Source organism: Lycium barbarum, chromosome 5 (genome assembly GCF_019175385.1).
Source record: "Lycium barbarum isolate Lr01 chromosome 5, ASM1917538v2, whole genome shotgun sequence".
In the NCBI taxonomy this organism is placed as follows: domain Eukaryota; kingdom Viridiplantae; phylum Streptophyta; class Magnoliopsida; order Solanales; family Solanaceae; genus Lycium; species Lycium barbarum.
The window spans coordinates 118,341,328-118,358,372 of record NC_083341.1 but is presented as its reverse complement, the minus strand read 5'-3'; the positions used below and the strand labels follow the sequence as shown (position 1 = coordinate 118,358,372).

At 34.3% G+C, this 17,045-nt stretch overlaps 1 pseudogene; it reads left to right on the top strand.

Moving 5' to 3' along the window:
• The first annotated feature begins 3,329 nt into the window (after positions 1-3,329).
• LOC132641248 (two-component response regulator ARR11-like) lies at positions 3,330-9,340 on the top strand (annotated as a pseudogene).
• The last annotated feature ends 7,705 nt before the right edge of the window (positions 9,341-17,045 follow it).

The following is a 17,045-nucleotide window of genomic DNA, read 5'->3' as shown; positions in this document are numbered from 1 at the left end:
CCTTCAAATGTTCAGATTGTTAAAGTCATAAAACAATACATTGTTTAGATTTTACAAAGAAAGAGAGAGTACGTTTATGGGAAATTGCGGAGGAAAATATATAAACTTATGAAGGAAGCTAGTAGTTGTTGAGGATAGGAAGATACGAATATTTCTGGCAATTGCAAGGAAAGAAAAGAAGCATCAATAATTGTTGAGAAGATGCTTTTGTAGAAATTCTGGGCAATTGCAAAGAAAATACTAGGAGGAAATCATGATTAGTGAAACTCAGAAAACGAGAAAACAATTAAGCAAAGGCAAGTGAAGGACTATTCGTGCAATTTCTGTGGGGGTAGGGAATGAAGAAGAAATGGGGTGGGGGTGGGGATGGGATTAAAAAAATATGAATTTGGAGGATTGGTAGTGGTGAAATATGAATATGAGGATTGGTGGTGGTGAAACTGGTGGGGGATTGATGGTTCCGGTGAGATGGGGTGGTGGTGATGTTAGTGATGGGGTAGTGGTTGAGGGGTTAGTGATGGAGAAGAAGAAGAAGGGTGGCGGGGGGGGGGGGGGGGGGGGGGAGGGGGGTGTTATTTATATTTTACCATAAAGGAAAAATAAATCAACTAAAAGAAAAGAAAAATAATTTAAAATTTAAAAGAAATCTGATTTGGCGCTAACGTGGTGCTAACGTGGCAGGAGAGTGTATTACACTTTCCATTGTGCAAGTGGTCATCAGTTTGCAAGGGGTAAATAATTTCAGTTTTTAGATGTTAATGTGTGTAATAGGTCGCTCGTATAGTTTAGGTGTGATATCGACTTTTCGGATATAGTTCAGGGGTGTTTTGATGTATTTTGCCTAATAATAATAATAAACATAATGAATATTTACCACTATCCATCAAATTGCTGGCTTAAAGCTTCCAGAGACATTTTGAATACTCATGTCAGGATAAGTGCTAACATGAGTAGACTCCACATCAGCGACTTCAGACTGAATTTCCAGGCAAATTCTAGACAGGACTTCCTGATGAGTTCTATTTGGGGCTTCCCGAGGAGCTCTAGCCGGGACTTCAAGACGATTTATGGGAACCTTCTCGACATACATCTCAAGGACGTTCAAAGTGATACATTCCCTATAATCATCCGGCACCTTCAAATAATCTGTCAAATAGACATCGTCTATGATATTACACATGCCATAACTTACTAATCCTTGCAGTGAAAAAGATATTGGATATCTCCCTATTACAGTTAAATCAAATTCTCGCCTACTAACTTTAAGTCTACTATACAAGGCTTGGAGTAGTCTTGAATATTTTAGGTCAAGTGGAAAACTAACATGGTATTTTGGGGGGAATATCATAACGCAAACTATTAGACTCATAAATAATTTCTCTGTCCCAAAACAAAGAAACCCTAAAAGTTGGAATATCCTCCATTTTTTACTAATTTAGAAGTTGGATGAATTTTTGTGTTTACCTTTTGTCTACAATCCGCTTTATGTAAGGTTTAAATGAGTTTAAAGGTGTCATATAACGCAACAAATTATTGGGTCATGCAACTTTACGTCAAATCAAGTACGAATGGACAGTAGAATCTACTGAAAAATCAGTGTATTGCCTTGTATAACGCAGGAACCTGCGTTATAGATGTCAGTATAGCGCAGTAAATTACTGCGCTAAAGGACTTAATTGAGCCGTTACAGTTAGTCCTTTAACGCAGTAAGGATACTTTGGTACCACTTTTTTTTTCTTCAGGTATTTTGGTTCATTTCTTCGTTTTTTAGGTCATTTAGGTTCCGGACTCATAGTTTCACTCATTTTGAGCCTGTTTGGATGAACTTATTTTAAATGGCTTTTAAGCATAAGCCATAAGTTAGGAATTGTAGCTTTTGACTTTTGACTTATTTTGATTATTTTAACTTAAAAATAAGTATTTAAAAACACATTTTTACTTTATCCAAAACACTATAAAATGGCTTAAAAGCTATTTTAGCTTAAAAACACTTAAAATAAGTCAATCCAAACGGGTTCTTTATCCCCTCAAAAACCCACAAAACTGTCCATTTAAACTCCTTTTTGATCTCTCAAAACTTTTTTTAGTGTGTCCCTCTCGAGCTTTTGACCAATTTCATCCCTAATGTTTCATTACAACTTTCATTACATCCTTATGCTATCTAACTTAATCAAAAACATCCCTTAAGTTCTTAAAACTTGACAAAAAACATCCCTCAGTTAACTTTTCCATCCATTCCTAACAGTGCTTCCTTCTCTCATGCACTTTTTTTTTTTTTAAAGTTCCATAATGTCATTAAAGAAAAGAAATACAATAGACTTCGCAGACCGCAGTAAATCAGTAACAGCGATGCCTTCTTCTCTGGATATTCCGACCCAAAATCTTGTATGAGATTAATTTTCTCTCTCCTGCTCTGTTTTAGGTCGAGTCAATGGTTTTCTTGGTTACACTCCTCATCGGAAAAGAGATTTCTGGAAATATCAACTGTAACATCGTCATTTACTTCTCGATAATTAAAGACGAAATTTTTTTATTACAAAAAAAAGGTTAACAAGAAAACAGATGTTATTTCCAGGAATAGTACTGGTCATCGGCTTCGGCTATCTCGGGAATCAGCCGATACGTAATGATAATCCAGCACGGTCTAATCGGCACATTTTGTTGTAGGAATTGAACACTCTCTTACAGAAAATGAATCCAACATCAAGACTTTAATTTGAATCCCAAGAAGAAATCTACACCAAAAATCACATACCACTTCTAATTGTGGGCCTTCCTAAGTTTAGAACTCAAAGTACTTCACTGTTGGGTGTTTGGGTAAGGAACAACAAAAGCACGTATCTGTCTTGGAAATTAAGACTGTCTTTATACCTAAATTGATACAAAGCTTTGAATATCAGCGCACATGTCCTAGGAAGCCATCACGAAATAAATGTTTCAAGAGGTGAAACAAGTCTAACATGTTTTTGTTCTTTAATCCAGCGAAGAAGGCATCGGTGTTAGTCTGTTACTGATTTAATGTCGTCTGCGAAGTCCATTATGTTTCTTTTCTTTAATGAGATTATGGAATTTAACTAAAAAAAATAGTGCATGAGAGAAGAAAGCATCGTTAGAATGGATGGAAAAGTTAACTGAGGGATGTTTTTGGTCAAGTTTTAAGAACTTAAAGGATGTTTTTGGTTAAGTGAGATAGTATGAGGATGTAATAAAAATTGTGATGAAACAATAGGGATGATTTTGGTCAAAAGCGCTGTGCCTCTCACTCACTCTGTCTCTCTCGTACACATCACATATAAATACACAAAACAGAAAACAGAGTTGATAAGATTATAACTTTTGTTTATTCCTAGTTATATATATTACTAGTACTAACTAATACTATTATACCAAGTTGTACTCCTGAGTTTCCCAGTATCTGGCTGTTTTTATGATGGAGAACAGTAAAAACAGTGCTGGTTTTTCTTCTCCAAGAACTGATGCTTTTCCAGCTGGTTTAAGGGTTCTTGTTGTTGATGATGATCCTACTTGGTTGAAGATTCTTGAAAAGATGCTTAAGAAGTGTTCTTATGAAGGTTAAAAGACACCCTTTTTACCCTTTTTTTTTTTTGGGTTGTTTTATTTTGTTGCATCATCTTGTGTTTTCAAGCTTGAATTATGTTTTTACCACTTGAAAAAGACACCCTATATATCATTTTTTTTTTTTTTTACTTTGTTGTATGATTTTGGATTTTCCAGCCTGAATTCTGTTTTTACTACTTCAAGAAGACACCCATTTTACATATTTGTTTTAGTTTTGTTGGATGATCTTGGATTTCAAATAGTCCATTTCCTTATCTTGATTTTAAGGCTATATTTCACAGTTGGTTACCTTCTTTTTTTTTCTGTTATTTTTTTTTTTTCATTTCCAGAATTTTGATGCCCTTCTATGTGCATGTGAAAAGATGTCTAGTGTTCAGGGCTAGAAAGTCCTAGAATCATGTACTCCTGTATGAGGTTCCAAAGATAAGTTAAGTTATTACAGTACTCATATGTTGATTGTTAGAATATTTTCCATTGAATCATTAGAATGGAAGAGTGGATCAAAAAGTAAAATATGCCTTGTATGTTTGAAGTTCACTTTTGGTTCTATGCTGGTTTAGATTTTTTGTTTCGCAAAGTTTAATTACTACTTCAAATGAACATTTTTTACCTTGGGGAAAGCTCATGGATGCATCAAAGAGAATGGGGGAAAAGAAGATTAAGAAATTAATTCTTAGGATTTTCAGACTGACAGTCAATTATTGACATTCTATTTCACCTCCAAATCTATTACAAGTAATCATCTTTGTCTAAAGAAACCTTTTTGATGTTATTTTTAGGCAGACTGTTGAATATTAGATTTTGTTTCATAGCTCCATGGAATTGTTTCACCTCTTTGGGGATGTAAATGTATCCCTTCGAGTTCTGAACTTCTTCTAATTCGTCTATGTGGAGGTCATGCTTGAGTAAAAAATGAGTAAGCTGCTTGTGGTTTGATAATTTAATTGGTCTGGAGTTATTTGATGAAGTTAGTGCTATTTATTATAGCACGCGAACTCCTTTATCAATGGCTACTTCATCACATTTTTGCCACTAATATCAATTGGTGATTTCTGATTATCTTTGAATCAGAACTTTACAAATTCTCATACTTGTTTAGTGCAAAATTTTATTTTCTAACTCAGGAGTTAGGTCATTTATAACTAGTTGTGTGTCGTGCTTCTGGTTTTGATGTTGATGCAGTTTTAAACTAATAACTTGTACTGTAAGATAACAATACGCGTGTTGTCTCTCCAATTGTATTACTTTGGTGCTGCGGCAGAGAGCATATTGTTGCTAATGAGTTAATTGCTCATAAATTCCCATGCGCCACTGAGAAATTTCTAGACTGGGTGCTTGAATTATAGCGTTTTATGCATTAGTAAAACACAGACATCAAAGACTTCTTCATAGCTTATAGGAAATCCATTTATCTCTAATTTACAGTTGCTATCTTTTGGTTTTTGAAGACCTTATTACTGGTTTGTTTCAGTGATGACATGTGGTCTAGCACGAGAGGCTTTGTATTTGCTCCGAGAAAGAAAGGATGGATTCGACATTGTGATCATTGATGTTAACATGCCTGACCTGGGTGCATTTAAATTTTTGAAGCATGTTGAACTTGAGATTAATCTTCCTGTCATAAGTCAGTTCTCCTTCATTTAAGACCTCATATTTTCTAGTTCACTTTTATCCACAATTGCACTGATTTTTCATATACCTTTTCAGTGATGTCTGCTGATGGTGAAACGAACAGGGTGATGAAGGGTGTTCAACACGGTGCTTGTGATTATCTCTTAAAGCCTATACGGATGAAAGAACTTAGGAACATATGACAGCATGTACTAAGAAAAAAGATGCAGGAAGCAAGGGACACTAGAAATCATGAACTGGACCAACATGATGAAGTGTGGATGCTTAATGGATCTGAAATCCTTTCAGGAAAGAAGAGAAAGGATTTTGAGAATAAGCATGATGACAAAGAAACGTCTGATTCAAGATGTGTTGATTCTCCTTCCATGAAGAAAGCCAGAGTAGTTTGGACTGTAGATCTTCATCAGAAATTTGTCAAGGCTGTAAACCAGATTGGATGTGACAGTAAGTTCATTGAAATTTCTGTTTACTCTCAAGTAAGTTGCACCAAATGATGAAAACCAAAATTTTAGTTCCATTCATAAAGTTTTTCTCTACATATTTCTAGTAATTATTTTCTTGGGATATTGTGATAATGTTTTTTTTTTTTTTTTTTTTTTTAAGGTTTTGCAGAAGTTGGTCCCAAGAAGATCCTTGACTTGATGGGTGTCCCATGGTTGACTAGAGAAAATGTTGCTAGCCACTTACAGGTAAATCATTATTACAACTTTAGAAGGGTTTGGTTGTACTACACCAATCACATGTTTGTTTATTGGCAAAAGGTCTAATTGGGTAAAATAGTGGCACAATCCTCCATATTCGGGGCACAACAAAAAGAATTTGGGAAGATTTTTAAGTTATATAAATCTCCCGCCGTCTTTTCAATTTATGTGAATCTATTTAATTAGATATAACATTAAAAGAGAGATATTTGAAATTTCAGGCATTAAACATTACATAATATTTGTATGGTTATAAAACTTTGAAATAAAGTCTTAAATATAACTGATACTAACTTGCGTGAGACTTTTTTTTTTATTTCACAAACGGAAATACCAAAGTTTTGTGGACCCAAAAGTGTAAGGTTTTGAACTTTTGGTCCATCAACTTGTGAGATTAAAAAAAGACTCATATAACTAGTATCAATGAGATACAAAATAATTTTTTTTGTCAACCACTCTGATAGAACCTTTTTGGTGTTTGCTCCAAGGAACATTAATTTGATTAAAAGACTATTTGAAAGGCTAGGTTTTCTTGTTTCTAAACAATCACCTAAGTTTTCAAAGTTTTTGCCAATAGAAACAAAACTGAAAAATTGATCTCAAGCAGTACCCCTTCAAATTAAGTGATCAATTCATAAATCAAAGTATCTCTCTTTAAAACAGGAAATGATTGATCGTTGATGCTGGTATCTAATAAATGTGTCTGGTAAATGCACGTGGACATGAATATACCACACTTCTTATAGAAAGTTGCACCAATCTTTCTTTTTGATCTTTTGAAAACCGTGTTTATGCCAAGTATATTGGAGAATGCTTCCCTTCATTTTATTTGACATATAAGTGATAATTGATCAACACAAATTAATCAACCTTTGTCGGTCAAACATACATCAACAATAATAATATACAAAAGTTAAAGGAATCTCTTTTGTTCATTTGGGTCTGTTTGGCATGAAGTTTTTAATTTTTCATATTTGTTTAGTCTTTGGAAAATATTTTCTTTAAAAAACAGGTTCTTAAAAATCAAAAAATATTTTTTCTGGTATAAGGAAAACAAGTCCATAGATAATATTCCACGTTAAGTGTCGTCTTTCTGCCCGCCAACACAACCTCCTCTCCCCCCCCCCCCCAAAACTCCCCCTCCCAACCCACACCCTTTGCCCCCTAGCCCCCAGCCCTACCCTTATAGTGTTTGCTTAGATAATATGCAAATGTTCTTGAGCTAATATTTTCTGCGTACTTATCCAACATCAAAAAATAAGTAAAAGCACCATTTATTTTCCTCAAACTTTGCACCAAACACAGCCTTTGTTGTCGTCATTTTTGTGTGTGTGGTTTCGTTATCTTGAACTATTTGCCTATAAGTTGAGGTTACTTATGTAAATGGCTACAGTCATGTTAGTTCAACTTAGTTTTCTCTTACCTAAACATTTGCACTATGTTTCAAGACTTGAACTTTTCTCTTTTTAGTTGACTCCAGAGCAACAATATTTGCATTTGATGAAAGTGACGGAGCTATGTAGCTATTATTGTTTCTCTATTCTTCATCAAATTCAACTCAAATATCTAGATTTAGTTAATCAGGTATCATATTCTACAGCTTCAGTCTAGTCTATATTATGTTTTTGACCATCAAAATCTTTAGGAGAGACTTGTTCCAAACCATGTACCTTTTATCTTTTCTGTTGACACTGACTTGATCTTTCCTAAGGCACAATTGCATACTTGGTACCTACTCTATATATAGAGTATGATGTTTATCCTACTTTTTTTGGGCATTTTTCTACCTAGCTTGTAGATGTTGCATACTTTTATCAACTCCTCTAATTAATACGCCCACATATATGATTTTCTAAATGAAAACATGTTTTTAACCCTAAAATTATATAGCCTCGTCAATTACGAGTCATTCGCCTGGCACATAATTTCTTCTGTCAAAAAATAATGTCATTATAATGAAGTCCTATTTTATTTGAAGTCTTGTCTAAGTTGGAAGAAAATTACACATTTCAAAGAAGTAAAGCAGAAAAACGTACTGCTCCATCCGTCCCAAGTGGTATCTTTCAGATTTTGAGAGTTATACAACTTTTTTTTCGACCATGATTTTTTCATATGCCTTATAAATATTTTAAATTGTTAATTATAGTGACTTATAGTACTTTTTACATAGTTTCCAAATAAATTTAATTTGAAAAAATTTAAATATTTCATGTTTAGATTCACAGTCAAAATTGAAGAGTTTGACTCTCGAAATTTGCCATATAAATTGGGACAAAGGGATCACTCCATTTCTTATAAGCAAGGTATTCAAAAGATACAATTAATGTAATTAGATATTTGAAGAAAAAGGAAACAAAAAGACTAAAGTCAACTGTTATAACAACAGAAATAGCCGGTGCCAAATAGTGGTAATTTCACGAGTCCGGAACCTAAATGAACCCCCCCCCCCCCCCTCGCCCAAAAAAGAAAAAAAAAAGAAATGAACCAAAATACCCCATAAAAAAAAAAGTGGTACCAAAGTACTGTAACGGCTCAGTTAAGTCCTTTAGCGCCGTAATTTACAGCTTATACTAACATCTATAACGCAGGAATTTCCTGCATTATACAAGTCAATAAAACTAGGACAGAACCTCCATTTTCTAACACTTATCCATTCTCCTCCATTTTTTACTCTTTTGCCATACTTTACCCCACCATAAGTCATGTCTCAAAACTCCGAATCATCGTTTCATGGAGAACTCCACATATGTTATTGCGGTATATATTGCTGGCTCAAAATATCAAGGACCCAAGAAAATATGGGCCGTCATTTTTGACGTTGTAAAGTGCCCGAAGTAAGTTTATTTTGCAACCTTTTATAGAGTTTTTATCACATTGTCTACATTTTCTACTTTACAAAACTTATTTTTTATTTGTTATTCTATTAGGCAAATGGTGGGTGCTCAAATTTTCGGTGGAAAGATCAAGTTCCCCTGAATAAAACGGTGGCCCCAACGTTTAAAAAGGCACCGGATGATGGAGATACCGTGACTTCGCGAAGCAATGTAGATACTGTAAAGTTTGATTTGCCGTGTCTATTTAGGAGAGCTCTAGAAAAAATTGAACTTCTGGAGATGCTACTAAAATAATTGGAAGAAAAAAAGTTTTTTTTCAAGGATAATCTTAGAGATTCTCAACGCGAGACAAATGCTTTGAAAGAGAAAGTGAAAGTGAAATTTTGGAGGATGATTTGCAGTCTCTTGTTGTTGTTTGTAAGTTTGAAATGTTGCATTGTCGGCTGGATTTATTATTTCCTATGTAGTTTGTTTTTATTTTTATTTCACTTTTTATGTATTATGTATTTTCGATGGTTTTTCTAATGTATTATGTAATCATCACTTTTTATGTAGTAATTTATTTGTGTTTTCTATAAAAAATTGAATTGTTGCACTTTGTATGTAATTTTATGTATATAATGTTTGTCAACTCTAACACGCTTAAGTAAGTAAATAATAAAATATAATAATAAATGTAAAACTAAACTTACTAATATTCTTCTAAATAATGACATCATCATAAATTAAAAAAATAAATAAAATCACAATATTCTTAATCATCATAATTGAAGTTGTCAATATCGTCCTCAGATAAATATCTGGGGTTTTTAAGACAAATCTTCTTTCTGTAGATGTTAGTTCCCTACCGGTTGATGATGCTTGTTCTTCAGCCAACTTGAGCATGTAAAATCTACAATGTCGTGCTAGCATTCGGTTGTTCTCTTTCCTAATCAGCTTTATCGCAACCTCGCAAGAATCTTGATCAGTTTAAGGCATGCTCATTGAGAATCTTGTTGGGGTTGGAGCGTTGAGATTTTTCAAGTCACGAACAAGACGTTGTGATTCAGCGTATCGATATGCCCATTCGCGACATAAATCACAATAATATTCACGTGGATCTGCATAGTTCATCTCGCGAAAATCGTCATTAAGCTCTCTTAAAAGGTGGACCCACGAATTCACTATTATCAGTTGAGGAATCACTGCAATAGCTGCTATGATTTGAGCTGTCATCACCACTGCTATTCGGATCCTTTGGAAAGAATACCGACTAATCTACATTTTTACTATTCGACATTGAATTTTTAGTAGTTTACTAAGTAGCGAAAGGCTACTTATACAGGTATCAAACTCAATAGGGTGTGGGATCATGACTATGACTCCACCTACCTTATTTAAAATAAATATTAATAATATCATGGGGATCATCGTCATTAGACATCTCACAGTCTGAGTCGCACTTGGATGCGACGTAACTATTTCGACTATATCTAGCCCTACTGCAACGTATTTTCATTCGGTTGTTCTCTTCGCGAAAATGATTAAGAGAAAAATTCAACTCTTGTGGAGTGCCACGAGGCATTTAGTAGGACTTTTTGGGCATTTAAGCCAAATGCCCTCAAGTTTTGTTTCAGTGTTGTAGCCTCCCTAACACGTCAATTCCACTCATCTGTCATTGTATTGTTGTAACGTTGATTGTATCCGTTGTTTTGATTATTCAAGTATTCGAAATATTCACCCAATTCCCATGTCCTACCAATTGCTTCGAATATGTCTCCTGGAAAGAATGATGTAATACAACTAATATTTTTAAATTGTTTAAAAAATGACATAATAACTCTTCTTTGTGTGGTTGCTAGTTATTCGTCAATTACATTATATAACACAAGCTAGCAATCATATTGATATATAACTGTCACGCCCCCGAACCCTAGCCTGGGCGTAACACGACACTCGGTGTCTGACTGCATGTGACAGAGCATCCAACTGGTTGGCTGAATCAACATGTGGTATACACTGCAGATTGCGGAATATAACTTGCACATGCTGATCTACTAAAAGTCTAACTGAATAACCATAAATGCGAAAATACTGAGATAAGTCTGAAAGTATTAATAAGTAGCCAATAAGGCTAATACAAAAAGCCTGCTAAACATTTGACTGACTGCAACTACAGTCTATGAAGCTCTAAGAATAATAAAGCCTGACTGTTTACCGAGACAAGGCCCCGATATACCTGACTGACTAGAAATACTGAAAAGACTGTAAAACTATGATAGCGCCCCGAAAAACTAGGGCTCACCAAATAGCTAGTACGAGAATCCTAGCGCTCTGAGTCGTCAACCTGTAAATTGTTAACTGCATCGTGAGTTGCAGGCCCCAGGCAAGAAGGTACGTCAGTATATTTTGAATTGCACTGGTATGTAAAACAACTGAAAGAATAACTAGGTAATGAATGCTGAAACTCAAACTGAAACTGAACATAAGATCTCCCTGTTCTGATTGAGAAATCATAAGTTTATCTGAGTAAATAAGCTACGGCCTCAGGCCCAACATATAAGTGCACAAACTACAACCTTGGGCCCAAGTATACGTACATAACTATGGCGTCACGCCCAAGATGCATAAAGCAAAAACTACGGCCTCAGGCCCAAATACAGGTGTTCAACATTTAGGGATTTAAAATCAGGAACTGAGAATCATACTTTAATACATGATGATGAAATACTGAATCATACTGAGTTCCATGATACTGGAATACTGAATAGAACTAGACTGAGACAAGTATTCATAATAAACTGATTTGTCATAACTGAGGCTCCTAGGATATTGAACATGAGTCTATACTGATTACGAAATGAGTTCATGGTGTTCGGAATGATAATTATGAACGAATTAGGAAACTATGTCTTCTAGAGAATAGAAGTTCTACAACGAGTCATGGAACTAAGGCATAACTACTTTCATAGGCAAATTCATAATAGTCATAAATAATGAGATGTAGGGCGAATCATAAACATTCCCAACGAAGAGAGTTAGCCTCACATACCTTGACTCTGTCCTTCCAAGCATATCACAATGTTCGTCACCTCTTTCAATGATAATCGATGGAAATATATATATCAAGAAGAACCAATATTAACACTAATGCTCATGATTTAGTCACTTAGGCATTTTATCAAACACCTTATGGGCGTAAAGCTTCATATCCCTTATTAATGGTGTTTTCTTCACCCAATTCACTGTATACTACTTCTAGGTGATTCTACAATCCCAAAGAGATATAACTAACACCATTTATTCATCGCCCATATCATTACGACAATCGCAAATCAAATCCAAAATCCTAGCATAGTTCATATGATTCTCTTTATCAAACTCATTTACTATTCTCCCAAGAACTCATCAATTCATAACAATAAATGATTAGAGAGTAGAAGAATTATCTTTTTGAAGTTCAATCCTCTTGAGTTCGAGTTCTAGGGTTTCTTCGCTCAACAATGATGTTCCAATCATAAATCTATCGACTAGAAAGGTTTACTCAAGTTAGAAAGGAATTAAAGACTTGAAATCATCATAGATCTTACCGTGGAGGGTTCTTCAGGCTTGGGACTTGGTATTTCTTGCCTTAGGATGATTTTTCATGAATAGGGGTGTTGGAGAATGAACCCCAAGCTTAAATATAAGTTAAACGCGAAAATCCAAAAATTCATCCCACACGCGTTGGGCTCGCATCACACGCCCAACGCAAGGCATCACTCAGACTTTGGTCAGAAAGCAAGTTAACCCGCTTAGGGCCCACAACCATGGCCAATGCGCACGCACCCTTTGCGTGTCCCGTGGCCAATGCCCAAGCACCCTTTGAGCGTCACGTGGTCAACGCGGGTGGCCTACTGTTATACCCCATTTTTAACGGGTTAAAGTAGGAGTACAACATATTGGAGATTCCTATCTTGCTTATTTTAAGGAGTCGCCACCTAATTTATTAACTAAGGTAAAGCTAACTAAATCTCCGTTAATAGTCTGCTTAATCAGTGTGATTCTAGGTAAGGGTTCTATATTATCCTAAAGGGAAGGGGTTAGGCATCCTTTAGAATCCGTTAACTACGGTTATCCGACCAAACTTAGGTTAATTAATATATGGCTAAAAATGAATATTTTGAAAATATTGTACTAAAGTATATTTATTGAAATCTTACAAAATATGCATGCATGCGTAAAGCACTAAAGTAAAAAGTAGAACATCTATTAGTTTAAATTATATAAGTATAAGAACATAATTTGTGCCCTCCGAAGAAAATAAAATGTAGCTAATTTGTAGAAAGCTTCATACTGTTAAAAATAAAATATTGAGCAACATATGGGAAAAATGGTGACTTGATTTAATGAAATTGATAAAAGTAGTAAATTGACTTCTGGGCAAATTTGAAAAAATGTGATTTGATGTTTTTCTGAGAAGTCATTTGAACTTAAATTTTGACTTATGAAACAGGTAAAACTCTTTTTTGTGGACTAAAGCTTGGTTTATCGATTAAGAAGGTTTATAGAATTCCATTACCGATTCAAACTACTTCATTAATTAGACATGAATCCTAGGTGTCAAGTGGCAAAGAGTGACATAACATTAAAGCATATAACCCATACTAATTCTCCCAAGCATCACGAAAGAGTAGGGGGGTAGGGAACTACTTCCACTATTTTTGGCTTTTACGTAGTTAAGACAAGAGAAGATAATAGTCCAAAGAAAGTGACTCCGGGTCCACGCTCGGGAAGAGTCTTGCATTAAGACTCCATGTTTGCTCCAAAGTGTTCATGCAAATAAAACAAGACAATAAAGATTAATATGGAGAATCCATAGATCCAACTTAATGAAAGCAAAAGTAGACTAAATCTCAACAAAGACAACAAGAAAATAACGAATGGTTGGAAATCAAGACTTCTGGACTCAGCAAATTACTCTAAAGAAAAAATGGAAGTATTCTATATCCGTATCTAAAATCTCAAGTTGATTACTAGTGTATGACATATTTGGATGGCTATTCATATGTTTACTAATTAATTAATTAAACTATTAAAGCCATATGTACTTCCCAACAATGACGCCTCAGGTAAAATAATAATAATAATAATAATAATAATAATAATAATAATAATAATAAAATAAAATAAGTAATAAACCATAACCTCATTTAGATAAATACATTAAAATAAACTCCTAATACCATGACATCTAAAAGTTGAGAGAAACATTAATTCAGAATATAACTCACAAGTACATATTCAAGCTAACAGTATTTGGAAATTAAACATGCTACTAATACGTATTTGTGAGATGATGCTAAAAGGTATCTCCAACAAAATAGAAAAATAAAATAAAGTTTGCATCCCTATTCCATGTGAAAGGAAATGGAATCGAACATATTATTCTCTACCATATTAAAACACGATATTATATCCTACGATTTCGAGGGATGATTTTAGTACGGAAGATGAAAGCGAAACATAAGTAAAACATAGCTTCGTAACGCATAAAAATACCCAAACAAATGCAGCATATGCTGTACTCGGACTGTCAAAAAATGGATAGATCTATTTCATGATTTTTCTGAACAAACACAGCGATTCTAACATGAAAAGTAAAAGCACGGTGTCGGATTATTACCTTCCACAGGAGCAGTGAACGAGGCTTTGAGGTCTTAGATCCACTACTACTCCCCAAATAAAATGAGAATTAAAACTTATAAATAACTAAAGTAGATAGACAAGAATTGAGAGATTTGTTTTTCTCCAAAACTCCCTTTTTTTTAAAAAAAAGATTTTAGTCACTGGAAAACCTGTTTTTTCAAAAAATAAACGGGGGTTTTTAGATCTGTTCCCCAAACTTTAATTGTTCAAGGGATTTTTTTTTTTTGACCCCTGGAAACTTCCTTTTTTTCCTTTTTAGAGAATAACTAGCAATTCATTTATAGTGTTTGTCAAAGAAAAAAGAGAGGGAAGGAGCGTAGGGAGCGGGGGGAGAAGGAGCAAATTTAGGGGAAAAGTGACATGCAGTCAAAAAAGAAAAAGAGAAAATGTGTGGGCCCCCCCCCCAAAAAAAGAAGGAAATCAGATGAGGGAAAGTTGGACTTTTGTCCAAAGAAAAAAATGGAGCAGAGATGGAAAGAAAGAGACGCATGCTCTCTCTCTCTCTCTTTTTTTTTTTTTTTTTTTTTATTGAATAGGAAAAAGGGGTAGATAGAATTATAAAGAGTTTTCCCTTTGTAAAATAATATTTTGACGAAATAAAAATTATAACACATCGTTTTAAGATACGAGCTTCAAAATGAGTCTAATATTGATATACTTCCTAGCAATATTTAAAAATTCAAAAATGCGGTAAAAAATGAGCCGTAATTCGTACGTCATTTTTAATTAATAATTTTTCCGAGTTAGACGGGGCGGGCCTTGAAGAACGAAAATGATCGTTTGAATAGAGAATTAAATCTCTGAAAATGCCGATTTCTTCCAAAAGTTTTTCTTTCGTTTGACCAAATCGTGTGAAAGAGATGATGATTTTTAAAGACTTTCATCAAAATAGGCCTACAAATTCTGGTTTAGAAGTGAGAGAGATTGGCTTTTGTTCATAAAAGGGAAAAGAGGTGGGCGGTTCTTGCTGGAAAAGATGAAAAGTTTTGCACCTTAATTTTGTTTCTAGGTTTTGTTTGGCTGAAAAGGGCTTTCATTTGGGCTGGTTTGGGATTCATTTGGGTCAGTGGGGAGGAAAAAAAAATGGGCTGCTAAGGTTAATTTTGATAAAAGGGCTTAGACAGATTTGGGCTTAGTTAAGGGAATTGGGCTAGAGGCTAATTGTTGGTTGAAAATGGTGTTGGATTGAATTGGCTGAACTAGTGGCCTTTTCCTACAACAACATTTTCTTTAACTTCCTTATCTTAATAATTTTAAATATGTTATAATTATAACACACACACACACACACACACACACACACACACACATATATATATATATATATATATATATATATATATATATATATATATATATATATATATACACACACACACACACATACATAGCTAAATATAATATGAACATTATAACTAGAAAATATACATATAAACATATTACCTAAATAATAATACTAAGGATACGAATTATAATTTTAGTAATTAGCGTAGTGACTATTATTATTATTACTAATAATACGTAAGGATGATAGCAACATATGATTATAATAGTACTAATGTTAATAATAAGAGTAATAATAATAGTATTACCAATATAGTAGTTGTATTAGAAAATAGAAATAATTACGTTAATAAGTAAAACTTAATTATTAATGACTAGGAAGCGTAAAGAAATTATTTAGAGAAAAAGTGGGACAAAATTGGGTGTCAACAACTTGTCCCTCTTTGACCGGAAATGATGAAAGAGTTTTCGGCAAAGAAGTTGACGTAGTAGCCAATTTTGTCCCGATCAAAACGTGTTGTATCGAAAGGATTTGTGGTAAAGGTCCTGAAAAGGATTACGGGGTATAAAGGGAAGCCAAAAAAGTTACGGTCAAACTTCGTTTTCAAGTCGCCTACATTTTCGGGTTCGACAAGAATCAGACGGATAAGGCGATATCGATTTCAAAAATTGTCCCAGTGTCGAATTATGGAGTGACTGGGTTAGGCAATGAAAATTTCAGAGAAAAGGACATGACCGAACTTGAAAGAATTTGAAATACCTACATATCCACGGATTTGTAGAAATGTAGTGAGGGAGTAGATCTTTGACCTCTTGCTGACGAGCTTAACTCAACTTTCAGCAATTGCCCCAGTTCACTGCTTGAGATTATGATCCACGAGTTGATGTGCGATACCAACTTTAATCTTGTCATTTTCAAAAAGCCACAAGCTAAAAACAATAGTTAGCAATATATATGTAAATAAGACAGGGTTGAGGAAGTTTATACTTATAACCCATGTTTCGGAAGTTGAATCCACATCGTACTTTAGAGATGTATTGAATTTGTGGCTTCCACTTGAAGAAGAAATTAAGTCGACATCCACATTTACATTAACGAAAGCTAAATCCACATCCACGTCTGTTTTTTTTTTAGGAAAGATAAAACCATGATGACATCACATTTTAAGGGGAGCTAATTTATGACCATATTCAAGCTCTTATGTACAAAGTCCACTGTGCGTAAATATAAATCTACGTCCTTATCCACGAAATCCATGCCCGCGTCATAAAACTTATGATGTAGAAAAATGAATTCATGTCGTCATACACAAAAATCCACTATGCACAAATATAAATCCACATCCAC